Below are 15939 nucleotides of genomic sequence, written 5' to 3' on the forward strand. Positions count from 1 at the left end.
TCCCGGCCAGTTTGGGGCAAACTTTCCTTTTGCTTCAGCCCAATGAGGCAAAATCCGCCTCAGTACTAACTGTCCGACTTCGAATTTCCTTGGACGCACTTTCTTGTTGTATGCTCTTGCCATTCTTCGTTGGTACAGTTGGCCATGACACACTGATGCCAATCTCTTCTCGTCAATCAAACTCAACTGCTCAAGACGGCTTTTCACCCATTCATCATCATTGATTTCAGCCTCTGCAACGATTCACAGAGACGGGATTTCCACCTCTACGGGTATTACTGCCTCGGTGCCATACACCAATGAATAAGGAGTCGCCCCCACCGAGGTACGAACGGTGGTGCGATATCCTAACAATGCAAAAGGTAATTTCTCATGCCACTGTCTAGATCCTTCAACCATCTTCCGGAGTATTTTCTTTATATTCTTATTGGCTTCTTCAACCGCACCATTTGACTTGGGACGGTATGGAGTGGAATGCCTATGGGTAATATTAAACTGCTCACATGTCTCCTTCATCAAATGACTATTAAGATTAGCCCCATTATCCGTGATGATTACCTTTGGAATCCCAAACCGACAGATGATATTTAAATGCACGAAGTCGACTACAGCTTTCTTAGTCACAGACTTGAACCTCTTAGCTTCCACCCATTTGGTAAAATAGTCTATAGCTACCAAAATAAACCTGTGCCCATTTGACGCTGCTGGATCAATTGGCCCAATAACATCCATGCCCCATGCAACAAAAGGCCATGGTGCAGACATCGTATGTAATTCCGATGGTGGAGAATGAATCAAATCTACATGCACTTGGCACTGATGAAACTTACGCACAAAACTGATACAATCCCCCTCCATCGTGAGCCAATAATAACCTGCTCGGAGAATCTTTTTTGCTAGAACGTACCCACTCATATGCGGTCCACAAACTCCGGAATGTACCTCAGTCATGATAGATGTGGCCTGTCTTGCATCCATGCATCTTAACAACCCGAGGTATGGAGTTCTTTTGTACAACACTCCTCCACTAAAGAAAAACCCGCTTGCCAATCGCCGAATTATTCTTTTCTGATCACCGGTGGCCTGTATCGGATATACTCCCGCCCTAATGTACTCTTTGATATCATGGAACCACGGCTCGCCATCAATTTCCTCTTCTATCACATTACAGTAAGCATGCTGATCACGGACCTGAATCTGCAATGGATCAACATAAGCCTTATCTGGATGATGCAACATCGACGCCAAAGTAGCCAAAGTGTCGGCAACCTCATTAAGAATCCTTGGAATGTGCCTGAATTCTATGGCCTGGAAACGTTGACAAAGCTCATGCAGACACTGCCGATACGGTATAAGCTTCAAATCCTGTGTTTCCCATTCTCCTTGAATCTGGTGTACCAGTAGGTCCGAGTCACCCATGACCAAGACTTCCCGTACACCCATATCCACAGCTAATCTCAATCCCAATATACATGCCTCATATTCTGCCATGTTGTTCGTACAGTAGAAACGAAGCCGAGCTGTAACAGGGTAATGCTGACTTGTTTCAGAAATAAGTACCGCTCCTATTCCCACGCCTTTCATATTTGCAGCCCCATCAAAGAAAAGTTTCCATACCGGCTTCTCAGCTTGTTCCAATTCATCAATGTGCATCACCTCTTCATCAGGGAAATAAGTTTTCAAAGCTTCATAATCTTCATCGACGGGGTTCTCAGCCAAATGATCAGCTAGTGCCTGTGCTTTCATTGCAGTCCGTGTCACATAGATAATGTCGAACTCTGTAAGGAGGATCTTCCACTTTGCAAGCCTCCCTGTGGGCATGGGTTTCTGAAAAATATACTTCAACGGGTCCAAGCGAGATATAAGGTAAGTAGTGTAGGATGCCAAATAATGTTTCAACTTCTGTGCCACCCAAGTTAGAGCACAACATGTCCTTTCCAGATGAGTATACTTAACCTCGTAAGATGTGAACTTCTTGCTGAGATAATAGATAGCCTTCTCCTTTCTACCCGTAACTTCGTGCTGCCCCAGTACACAACCGAATGAATTATCTAAAACCGTCAGATATAGAATTAAGGGCCTCCCTGGTTCTGGCGGGACCAACACGGGTGGGTTCAACAAATACCCCTTTATCTTATCAAAAGCCTCCTGACATTCATCCATCCATTTAACTGCAGCGTCTTTCTTCAACAATTTGAAAATCGGCTCACAAGTTGTCGTGAGCTGAGCAATGAACCTGCTGATATAGTTCAATCTTCCCAACAAACTCATCACCTCGGTTTTGTTTCTTGGAGGTGGAAGTTCCTGAATAGCTTTGATCTTCGACGGGTCTAATTCAATACACCGCCGACTGACTATAAACCCCAGCAACTTCCTAGATGGCACCCCGAAAGAGCATTTTGCAGGATTGAGCTTAAGATTGTACCTGCGAAGCCTTTGAAAGAACTTTCTCAAATCTCTGACATGGTCGGATTGCTGTCTAGATTTCACGATCACATCATCCACATACACCTCGATTTCTTTATGTATCATATCATGGAATATGGTTGTCATGGCCCTCATATAAGTTGCCCCAACGTTTTTCAGACCAAACGGCATGACCCGATAACAATACGTTCCCCACGGCGTGATGAATGCCGTCTTTTCTGCATCTTCCTCGTCCATTAGAATCTGATGATAACCTGTGTAACAATCCACAAAAGAGCCAATATCATGTTTGGCACAATTGTCAATCAGTATATGGATGTTGGGTAGTGGGAAATTGTCTTTTGGACTTGCCTTGTTAAGATCCCGATAATTGACACATACCCTGGTCTTGCCATCTTTCTTCAGCACAGGCACAACATTATCTAACCAAGTGGGGTACCGCGTAACGTGAATTACCTTTGCCTCAAACTGCTTGGTAATCTCTTCTTTGATCTTCAAACTTATGTCCGTTTTGAATTTTCTCAACTTCTGCTTGACAGGGAGGAGTGCCGGATCAGTGGGTAATTTATGAACCACCAAATCGGTGCTTAGACCTGGCATATCATCATATGACCATGCAAAAACATCTTTGTACTCATGCAATACTTTAATTATCTCCTCCTTGAGTTGTGGCTCCAGATGAACACCTACTTTAGTTTCTCGCAAATTGTCTTGGTCCCCTAGATTAACTGCTTCTGTGTCATTTAGGTTAGGTTTGGGTTTTTCTTCAAAATGACTTAATTCTTTACTAATTTCCTCATAAGCTTCATCGTTGTTACAATCCACCCCATCATCACACTCGATTTCTTGTATTATTACTTCCGAGCTAGATTGGCTTTTAAAACTGGGCCGAAGATTCCTCATGCATGTCATATCATTGATATCAGCATAAAAAGAACTGTACAAAAGAAAAGAAAAATGGAAACAAAATTAGGAACGAAGAAAATTGCATTTCATTGAATGTAAAGATAACAAGGTTTTAACTCATCCAAACGGACGGAACATAGCAACTGGATTACAAACCCTGGAATAATCCAGGTGACAAAAGGAAAACAAAACCCACTACCACGACTCCCTCCGAATTGGAAGAGGAGTAGCTTCCCAATTGTTGATGTTAGCATGTGGTCCGATGTACTGTATATCTGCTCCGCTTGACCCTTCCCCGGCCTCAACCATGTTCACTTCAGCAAATACTCTCTCGAACACCTTATCCAAGTTCCCCTCTGCCCCAATCAGTGAACCTGACACCTTTGCCAATGACTGTTTCTTGCTACCCGGCCTGACGAAGGACCTGGACAAGCATGGAATTGGTTTGGGAAGAACCCAAGCTTTCTTTTTCAATTTACGGGCCCTTCTAACATCTGACGCTGTTGGTTTGAACCCCAATCCGAAGGTGTCCAGATTTTTGGGCAGAGAAACGGGTTGAATAATGCCCTGAAGTTTAGCCCTCAGACCTTTTCCTGGCATGAACCTGTTACTCAGCATTGCTGATACTACCATGACGGTCGCATCTGCCACCCTGGGACATGGAATGCTTTTACCCTCGGGCACTCTGCTCACCGGGACCGTGTCGAAGACCTGATAAACCCATGGTCCCTTATCATCTTCAGTTTCTATAAAGGGCACAATGGCATCATTCATGGCACATGTGGGATCTTCCCCGTATAACACAATTTCTTGTCTGTCCCACTCGAACTTGACCATTTGGTGCAGCGTGGAAGGCACGGCTTTGGCCGCGTGGATCCATGGTCGACCCAACAAAAGATTGTAAGATACTGCAGCATCCAACACCTGAAATTCCATAGTGAACTCAACTGGGCCAATAGTCAATTCGAGTATAATATCCCCTACTGTGTTTGTTCCCCCTCCGTCGAACCCTCGAACACAAATGCTATTTTTACGGATTCTATCATCATCAATCTTCAACTTGTTCAATGTGGACAACGTGCAAATATTAGCACTCAACCTGTTATAGATCAGTGCCCGAGTAACCATTGAACCTTCACACTTGACCGTCAAATAGAGAGCTTTATTGTGTTCTGTGCCTTCCACAGGCAATTCATCATCAGAAAATGCTACCCTGTTCACTTCAAAGATCTTGTTGGCAATTGTCTCCAGATGGTTCACTGAAATTTTGTCGGGCACATGAGCTTTATTTAATATCTTCATCAAAGCTCGGCAATGCTCGTCAGAATGAATCAATAACGACAACAACGAGATTTGGGCCTGTGTTTTTCTCAGTTGTTCAACAATGGAATAATCTTGCACTTTCATCTTTTTGAGAAACTCTTCTGCCTCTTCTTCCGTCACAGCTTTTTTGATTAGCACTGGACTGTCTTTAGCACCCTTAGCCTTTCTCAACTCTTCGGGAGCAAAACAACGTCCCGACCGAGTTAGTCCTTGTGCTTCACAACTCTCTTCCTCAATTTCCTTTCCTTTGTATGTCACCACTACCTTGTCATATTCCATGGTACGGCTTTGCTATCAACTATGGGTAACTAGACTACTGGTTTTATGACAACTGGTTCTACATAGGCCCCTTTCACAACCACCACGGGTGCAGATGATGACCCTGGTACCCTTAACTTGACTGGCTCTAGTTTTTTTGCAGCAACAAATGGTCCCTTTCCCATTACCAACACTAGCCTATCTTTTATTGCTTTTAACTGAACCACTGGCCTTGCGCTCACTGTCTTTTCTTTGGCTTCCGTAGAACGAATCACCATAACCACCTGCGAGGGTTTTTTAGGCTCTGTCCCCTTATGTATCAGTTCGATCATATTGGCTTCATAATGCGCTGGTAACAGATTTTGATTGATGTTTGGGGCCTCTAGAGCCTGTACTTCAATACGGCGGTTATTAATGAGCTTTTGTATCACGTTTTTCAACTTCCAACATTTTTTAGTATCATGCCCCGGCATCCCTGAGCAATACTCGCAGCTAACAGAATGGTCCATGTTTCTGGGAAGGGGGTTTGGTGCTTTGGATTCAATTGGGGTCAACATTCCCAACTGTTTCAATCTTTGGAAAAGAGCAGTGTAAGATTCTCCCAGCGGAGTAAATGTTTTTCTGTTTGGGGCCTTCTCACTTCTAAAAGCTTGGTTTGGGCGGAAGCTGGTTCCTGGTCTGTTTGACCTAGGAGGTGGATAGGTGTTTTGTGGGGGTGGATGTGTGTTTTGGGGATTCGGTGCACGCCATTGCGAGTGCACCGGAGGCTGAGTGTAGGTCTGGGAGTGGTGGATAGAAAAATGTGGTTCTGGTGGTGGATAGTAGTGTTGCGGTGGGCCATATGGGTATATTGGTAGTTTGGGTGGTGGGGTCTGGGTCGGTTGTAGTAGAGTGAAGGGTTATTGGGCCTGGACCAAGCACTAGCTTCAACCGTGGCAACTTCTTCCTTCTTCTTCTTTCCAAGCACACCACCAGTGCCACTTTGGATGGCCTGGGTGGTTGCTTTCAACGCCGAGTAGCTCAAAATCTTGTTAGACTTCAATCCTTCATCAATCATGGCTCCCATCTTTACCACTTCATTAAACGACTTCCCGACAGATGTCACTAGATGACCAAAATAGGTAGGTTCCAATGTTTGCAAGAAGTAATATACCATCTCACTCTCCCTCATTGGAGGATCAACCCTTGCTGCTTGTTCCCTCCAGCGGAAACCAAACTCTCTAAAACTTTCCCCAGGCTTCTTTTCCAGTTTCAACAATGACAGACGGTCGGGGACTATCTTAAGGTTATATTGAAAATGGCCAAATGAATGCCTGTGCTAAATCATCCCATGTATACCATCGGCCGGGGTCCTGTCTCGTGTACCATTCTAGTGCGGATCCGCTGGCTTTGACCGAAATATGCTATCAACAATTCATCCTTCCCCCCATCACCTCTCATTTTGCTACAAAAGCCACGCAGATGGGCTACTGGGTCACCGTGCCCCTCATACAAGTCATACTTCGGCATTTTAAACCCCGCAGGCAATTGAACATCAGGGAAAGGGCACAAATCTTTGTATGCGACGCTGACTTGGTTACCTAAACCATGCATGTTCCTGAAGGATTGCTCCAGGCTTTTGACTTTACGAATCACTTCCTCCTGTTCTGTATTCTTAACCGGTTTCTCAACCTCTCCCGGGATTTCAAAATGGGGAGAATAGGTATATGGCTCAGGCGCTTTGAAAGTGGGTTCGGGAGGGTAATATTGGGTGTCGTGAGCTTGGAGTAGCGGCTCACTGGACGATCTATGTAGTGGGGCTAGGGGAGGTGCCACAAAGACTGGAACCATGGGTGGGGGAGGGTTCTGTTTGGGGGGTGGAGCTGGGAGAGCGTATGAAGTGGTACCATAACCCTGGGCGTGATAGGGGAAGGCTGAAGATGCGTGGGGAGTGGTGGGCTCCTGAGCTTGAGCCAGGGGTGGGATGTAAGATGGATTAGCGGGATATAGTGGTGCCGGATGTCCCTAAGACCATGCCCAATGCATTTCAGCCATTTGTGCTTTTAATTTCCTCATCTCTTCTTTCATAGCACCCACATCTGTTACCTCAACTTCATTTGAAGGGTCTACGATGCTGATTTCCGAATCCTGCCCTGTCATTTTTACTTGATCTTTCGACCGGGTGTTGTACGGGTGAGTTGCCAGAATTGCCAATCAACTAACCACCTGCCTGAGCTCACACATTTAGACAACCACTTTGTTAGCGATTAAGTTTTAACAGATTTAACAACCGCACGTTGGCATGAATGCACTTATACAGTTAATCATTTCTATTATGCATTTGCTCGATCGCATGCGTCATCCCGGCACTTCGTTCCTTGTTTCTTTTTACCCTTCTTTCAAATTTCCTCACCTCATCCCTCTCTTGTGCTCTTTTTTTTTATTTTTTATTTCTTTCTCTTTTGTGTTCCCGCTCATTTCTCTTTTTGTTTTTCTGCTCTTTTCTTTCTTTCTCTCTTTCTTTGGTTTCCCTTTTCCTTCTTTTTTCCTTACAATCACGGTCGAATCCTATGGAGATTGCCTACATATCGTGACCCCGCACAAATCAGACCAAGCGTAGTTCATGAAAATAAATGCAACAATAAAGGGTGAATTTTTTTTTTGAAATTTTCAATTTTCATTACTAAAACAAACTATTACAAACTCAACACTTTTCGGAATGAAACTAACAGACGCAAATCAAAAGCAAATACAGACTCTAAGACTGCAGACGTACTTAACCTGAAAAGATAACGGACATACGAAAGACTGACTCAAAATGGTAGAAAATTACAGACACGGACTATGCATACTCTAGTGCTTCAAACTTAGGTGTCCGCGGGGCGTCGTTCGGCCTCGCCGCGGGCCTAGGATCCAAATCCCTTTCAAGCTGCTCTAATTTATTCATGGTTCGCTTCACATAGATCATTACTGCTGAGACAAAAGTAGTATAGGTCATGTCTTCACAAACCCGGCATCTCCTGAAATTGGCATGAGCAATGGCTCTAATCCTGTCTTTTGTTTGTTTCTTTTCTATGAGCAAGCGTCTTATCTGATCGCTGCACGTCTTTAAAGCTCGAGAGTCCTGCAGGTGTTGATCTTGCAACCGCTGCACTTCTACCTCCATTTGGGCCAACAAGTCGTAACAATGTCCACTTTCAATTTCAAATCTCTAGCCTGCCTAAACGCTTTACCCTTAAGGGCAACCACTTTTCTCTTTAAATTGGCAACAATTTTCTCATGGTCCCTTTTCAACTGATTCAAGTACTGACGACGCTCCTCTGTTCTTGTAGCCCATTGTGCTTTAAGTTCTGCCATGATATTCTCAGATTTTTCTAATTCATCCCGCCATTCCCTGACTTCGTTTTCCAATCTTTTTATCAATTGCTCATCGGATCGGCTCCTCGGTTGCTTATCGACGGTTATCTTCAATTACCGGATTTGGGCCCTAAGTGCTTCATTTTCTCGAGCCAGTCTATTCTTTTCACGTTGATCCGCAGCAACCTGTACACTGTTCTCGAATTTCAGACCCTCAACTTGCTGCTTCAGTTTACCAATCTCAACTCGATAGCCTTCTTCTTTTGCTAACCAGTCCCACTGCTCTTGGGATGACTTGGCAAAATCTTCGAGATGAGGTCGTTTAGCCGGTCTCCCACATGCCACATCACCTCTGAACCAATCATGATACCTGGGGCAACTTCCCCTTTAATCCTATCAGACACACAAGTGTTCGCCATCAAATGTTGACACTCACTCCAGATTTGGCGAACCTCTTCCTCGGGGAACCGATCGTCAGGACTAATTTCGACAGATCTTCATCTCTCGGTACTACTTGATACCTCCCGAGTTGCCTCAGAACCCGATATGGTGCATAGGGCTGGATGCTTTTGAGTCCCATCAACAAAAAATGCGACCGGGCTGCTGGCATATATATGACTTCTTCGACATGCAACCATCCAAGCACCCACTGTATCTGGCTGGCATTGAGGTTCTGAAATAATGATGTCCAGGCCGTGACTCCTTCAGGTAGACTAGCCCCTTTGATTCTTGTGTAAAATTCTCCTATACAAGTTTTCTCAACCGAACCATAACTCAATAGCTGAGAGCGAGGGCACAAATGCTCAGTCATCCACATTTGTAACAACAAGTTACATCCCTCAAAAAATTTTCCCCCAGCTTTGCACGCAGTGAGAGCCCGGAAGATGTCAGCCACGATCATAGGTGCTAAAGTGCTTTTCCCCATGGTTTTCAAGGTACTGACGACCCCCGCTACTTTCAAATCAATATTACCATCTTTCCTTGGGAATATTATGAGGCCCAAAAAAGCTATCATAAATGCCACTCGTCTATGTTCCTCCCATTTTTGTCGGTTACTTCTACTGCATAGCTTAAAGTCTGGATTGTTAAACCCGCCCACGTGGCCATATCTATCATATATGAAGCGGAAACTGCAGAAACCCTTTACAAAATCTGGATGATGAACTGTTCGGGGTATTTTCAAGGAATCCAAGAACCGGTGTATGGTAATGGCCCTAGGAGCAATCAAGTATTTGAACCTCAATGGGGCTTGATCACTTCCAATATACCCCGCTATTTCTTCCAATGTTGGTGTGAGCTCAAAGTCTGAGAAATGAAATACATTATGTGCCAAATCCCAATAGGTGACCAATGCCCTGATAATATCCCCCCGGGGCTGAATGTTTAATAAATCCGGAAGGTCTTTCAGATATTTTTTCACTTCGTCTTGCCCCTCTTTGCCTAAATCATTCCACCATAATTGCAGCTCAAAAGGGATTTTGGTCATTATTGAAAAGGCCTCATTTATCATAGTGCTCATCCTGCACATTTATTAAAGCGTTTGAGCAAAAAAAACCTTTATTATTAAAAAAAACTATCTATAGCTTGACTCAAAAATTACCTATATATTTTCAAATCTTACAAATGAAGAACTCGACTCTCAAACACGGCCTTTCAGCACTTTGGGAACAAAGATTTTAAGGCTGCGGAAGTCAACTGGTCACACATCAAAAAATTGACCCTGTATTGCAATACGGCCTTTCAACGCCTCGGGGACAAAAACTTAAGGCTGTGAGGGTCTAAAAAAATGAAAACATGACCAAAGGTGACTATCTATGCAAGATCAGCCTTCCGACGTTCTGTTTGTGAACATTTGGCTATTTTGACAAAACAACATCACCCAATTTGTTATAAAAGATTTGACATTTTTTGGCTATTTTTGCAAAGGAAAGGTTGGACCGGATGAGGGTTGCCTACGTATCCCACACCCTGTGAGAATCAAACCGGCGTAGTTCGGGCAAATTAACCAAACTATTTTAAAACATGACTCTTTTCCATTTTTATTTTTTGCATTTCATAAGCGAATAAAAACTATTTTTAGAAATAAGACTCTATTTTTCTTTTTCTTTTCAACAAATAAAGCAACCTATTTTTTCAAACTAAAAATGAAAGACTCTTTTTTTCTTTTTTCATTTTCCACAGACAATAAAACAACCTATTTTCCAAACTAAAATAAAAGACTCTTTTTTCCTTTCCTTTTCAACAAATAATGAAACAACTTATGTTTTTTCAAACTAAAATAAAAACTTTTCTTATCCTTTTATTTTTCAACAACCAACTTTCCAAAAATAAAAGACTCTTTTTCTTTTTTTTTTCTTTCCTTTTTTTTTAGTAAAACAAAATAAAACATTTTTTTTTTCAAAATTTCGGCAGAGTTTCGCCAGTAATTGGTCATTGACAATCAATTAACTCCCTAACTGATATTTCTTTTTTTCCTCTTTTCTCTTTTTTTCCTTCTCAATTTTCTAACATTCCCGAGATTCAAAAACCGGTCAACATGCAGGTTCGAAACAAATATATGTACAGAGCAAGTAGGATGCATCAAGATGGTCTTTTCATTTCAGGTTGCTAGTCCTCGACGGACCCAACCCCTGTGTTGAGTCCCCTAAGTCAAATGCAACATGATGCAAATAACCGTTCCTACTAGGGATCCGGCATGAAGTCATGTTATTCTATGTTCAAATCCTGAGTCGGTGTTCTAGACTGTGTACCCGAGCGGACAACTCAAGTCGAGGAGGGGGCAACTTACCGGGAACCAAAAGGACATCCGGCTTCGTAACTTGTCCGGCCTCTTTCTTATTTCAAGGTATGACACTAACAGAATAGGGAGTCTCAACCAGTAAGCACATCCCCGGAGGTGAAGAGAGAAGGGTTGACGGCACAGTTTATATACAGTTCAGATAATATCAAAGCGGTAACATTTAACACATTCAGCACGAAACATGTAGGAAAATCAGATACAATCAAATACAACAATTTATCTAAGCTCGAATTCTGGACTCTGAACCAAAGATTCTGGGTTAAGTCCCCAGCAGAGTCGCCAAAGCTGTCACACCTCCTTTTTCATCTACACCCGCAAGGGCGTAAATGAGTTTTTCCATTTAAAGGACAATCGGAACGGGATTTAATTATTAATTATTCAGAGTCGCCACTTGGAGATTAATGGTGTCCCAAGTCACCGGTTGAATCCCGAACTGAGGAAATTTATGACCCTGTTAACAGTCCGAACCAGAAATCCGAGTAAGAAATTCTGTTAACCCGGGAGAAGGTGTTAGACATTCCCGAGTTCCGTGGTTCTAGCACGGTCGCTTAACTGTTGTATTTAATTTTATCTGATTTCAGAACATGTTTTTGCTTATGTTTTTTTTTAATTTCAAACCGCTTTTATTATTATTATGAGAATCGCAACGTCGTGAAAACGGGTCTCGAACCACATCACAATCAATGCACCCGTGGTCGTTGACACATTTCGACTCCGTTGAGATTCGGATTTGGGTCGCATCAATGCACACCCGAGTTTAAGAAAGTAGATTATTAAATAGCGCGCCTAAAGCAATTACGCATTTTTAAATTTGCGAGGTCCATGGAAATTCAACCAAATGGCACGCCTCGAATTCTAAGGATTCACATGTTAATTAAATGAGGGCCATGTATTTGAGATTTTGTTTGGCGAGATTCGTCTCAACACTTATTAAAAGGCCCATTTGAGAGTGACTACCATTTTCTAGTGATCAAATGTCCCTAAAAGAAGAAAGAGAACTTAATTACATGTAAACTGAATAAAATTCAGTAGTCCAACCTCAACAATGAGCTGGACCACTGATGGGCTTCAGAAACGGCCCAAAATTCGGTCAGGCAGGAGAAAGGGAAGCCCAGGTGACAGATAACAGCACCTGGGATCGAATCCCTTAGGAAGCCCAAACTCATGAAGGCCGTCCGTGTGACAGCCTGAGATGGATTATCACTGAGCCCAGCAAGGCCTTGATTTTAGCTCAACCAAACGCCCCCTGAAATTACCTCTAAATTATTTTAAGTGTTCAATAATTAGCAAAGGGGAAACAATACACATCTACTCGAATTAGAAGGATACTAGTCAATTGAATTCCAGTTTTATGCACGGACTAATTTATCCACTGATATTCCGGTGAGTTCTTAGACATAATCAAGGTGAAAACCAAGTTGTAAACATGATCTCAATAGCATAAAGCAGACTAACTACTTCTGAATTAATTCATGCCAACATTACTATCAACCTATCATGTAATCAACTAACACTAGTGTTCACTTCATAGTAATCACATGACTCCGAAATATAACAGTTTATATAGTCCATTTAGCACAAAAGCAAGCAAAACTTAAACAATATCCATGAATTAAGCACTGAATACGTAGATCTGGAAATTAGCTAAATCAGAACTCAATTCTGCAAGTAAATTCATTCTTCACATAATTCATTTCTGCCCACTTGAGCTCACAGTCATCAGGGGTACAATTGTGTACCTGGATAAGGGAAAATATGAGAAGGAAAGAAGTCAGCTACTTTGAACAGCAACAGCAACAAACTCAACAATATATCATCACAGAACAGGCCAGGAACTTCTTTTGAAAAATCAGAAATATAAGCAGACTCAACAGATCAATCCAACGCACACTTGGAATGCACTCCTAGCCCTCACAGCTGAGCCTAGATGCTCTCAAATCCTGCTGGACCCAAATCTCCACTGAAGTCCAAACTAATAGGCCCCAAACTCACTTGAATCAGTCGTTAGTCACTCCCAAACATTTTTTAGGAAGAGAACCTCGAGTTGGAATGAAGAATGCCCAAAGAAAGACTGAGAATCACTAACACTAGTGATGAACTAGTGAAACTGTTTTTGATTTTTCCATCTTTTGATGTTTCTTCTTAAGTATTGGAATTGAAGTGCTAGCTGAAATTGAAAGCAAGGAGGAAAGCTTTTGGTGGGGATTTTTGGGCTGAAAATTCAAATCCCCTTCCTCAAGGCACTTGATGCCCTTTTATAGGTGATACAAGAGGGTTAATCAGATTTTGGGTTTTCTTTTTAGTCCCTCCCCTATTTTCAGTTTAGTCCTCTTATTTCTAACTTGTTACTCAAGTAAGCACCTCTATTGTGCTGAAATGTGCACTAAAATCCTATTCTAGAAGGCCCAAGGGTATTCTTCTACCCATGCAATACCTATACTGCCCTTTCATTACTTTGAAATTACTATTCCTATCAGAATTACCCTTTTCCATGCCTAAACTACCCCTGAAAGATTCTCAAAGTTACTGATTCTACCCACATTCTCAACAGCTATAACCAATCCTCTAAATTAATCCAAAACTAACTAGGACTGATTAATTATAACTCAGAAATTAACTAATCGAACTAACCAATCCCAATTGTTACATCACACCAACTCAATCAAACTAGGAAAACCAGAGACCAGGATCAATCAAAGCAAAGCTTAAGCTACTGATCAACATTAGATGAAATTAAACTAACTCTTAACCAATAAGCTCACAATCGACCATTCAAACATCAAATTCAGAACTAAAAGAAATTGACAGAACTATACTAATACACAAAAATAAATCGTAAAATTAACAGAACACTTAATGAAATCAAGACTATAACTAAAACTTCAACCATGCAAGTAAAAGGAAACAGGAAAACTCACTGAAGCACGAGAAACTCCGGCCAGTCACTGACGTCCGAATCCTTTCAGATTTTTGACACGCAACATCCCTAACCATGTGTTCTTACAAGAGAACACATGGTTAAGGATATTACGGTTCGAAATCATAAAGATTTTGGTTTAGGGTTTTGGCCAGAAATTCTTAGATCTGAAATTCGAGCCGCTTCACAGAGATTTGAAGGAAAATAATCATGGATTTGGGTTGAGGGAAGTCCGGGGATTGTGTGGTGTGATTTTGGGCTGGTTTGGATAAACCTGCGATCTGACCGGAAACTTCAACCGGAGATTCGACGAGCCCCGACAACATTCGAGGGAAACCAATAACGGGAATGGCAAGAGGGATTCATGGGGGATCTATGGTGTTAATTTGGGTCTGAACGGTGTAAGTGACGTTCATCGCCGGCGAGGGATTTAGGGGCGGCGCGGATTAGGGTTCATGAGGAAGAAGGATACGGTACGAATGGGGGTGAGGGGGGGGGGAAGTTCGGATACTTATATACCAAACATCCTAGTTAGATCCGGACCGTTGGATTGATGAGATCCAACGGTCGTGATTAAAGGCTGAGGAAACGACGTCGTTTGGACTTTGTTGGGTAGACCGGGTATTAAAGCATTGGGCCTGGATCCGGTTGGAATGGTCTAAGGGCATTTGGGCCTGAAAATTATCAATGAATTGGCCCAAATTTGGGTCTTTATTAAGACCACTTTCCTACTCTTATTTTCTTTTCTCTTTTATTTCTCTTTTCTCATTTTTAAATTTTTATAATTTTTCTAATTTTTATAAAGATGTAACACCAACATGAAATCCTAATTATTTCAAAATAAAGACTAATTAATTCCTAAAATTGTTTTAATAACTATTTCATGACAAATTCACAATAAAAATCATTAGAATGCAAAAGTGAACTAATTTTGTGATTTTTCATGTTTTGTTCTAAACAAATTAACCCTTAATTGATACTAAAATATAAAACTAAAACCTAAATGCGAAAATGCATATTTTTGTATTTTATAAAAATTAACATGCGCAAATAAAATGCAACAATTATCAGAAAATGACACCGAAATGCACAAAAATTGTAAAAATAAAGAAAAATTATTTTGTTTGGGATTTTGGGAATAATCATATATAGGGCAAAAATCACGTGCTCACAAGACCAAGTTCACCTGGGTATTCTTCTTCATCCGCTCCTTTATTTCCTGAAAATCCACGCTCTCCTAATTCCTCATTGCTATCATCTTCTATGACCATGAAACACATATTTGCAATTTCTTCATGATCATATTGTTCTTCATCACTCTAGGTTCCAAAAGACTTCTTCCTTTGAAGGTTGTATACGGTGAAATCAGAGGGTTCAATTCCTCGTCATCAAGGCACCTCAGATGATCGTCCCGAAGGCTCGAAGCTACAAGGCTACGGTCGATTTCCCTCCCTCGGGGTTCGTTGATGCTCGACCTTGGGACGACGTTGACCACGGCTATGGTAAAAGTGGGGAGTTTCCAAGGCACACGGCTAGGGCTGACAAAGTCTAGTGGACTACTCTAAACCCGAATCAGGGTGTCATCTAGCTGTCCCATCTCCCTATCTTTGTAATTAATATATTTTGTACTATGTTGGGATTCCTCTTATATATAAAGGGGGTCCTTGTCATTTTGTAAACTTCTGTTGTTTCAGCTTCTCATACTAAATAAACAAGAACATTCTCTCTGCTCTCTAACATATTCTCTTGATATTATTACTTCCATTTATTATCTTCATCATTGTTCTTCATTTAATGCTTATCATTGGCCATAAAGAGCCTTTGTTGATTTTATTATAACTGTTAATCATACTCCGATCACCTTCGATATCTCGCAGTCGAGCTCCGGAATCGACCTCGAGACCCCCAAATCGACAAGCTCGAGACCCTGATTATTAACCTGTTGGTTTGGTTATCACCTTACTCCTAACTC

Source organism: Nicotiana sylvestris, chromosome 3, assembly GCF_000393655.2.
Source record: "Nicotiana sylvestris chromosome 3, ASM39365v2, whole genome shotgun sequence".
NCBI classification, from domain to species: domain Eukaryota; kingdom Viridiplantae; phylum Streptophyta; class Magnoliopsida; order Solanales; family Solanaceae; genus Nicotiana; species Nicotiana sylvestris.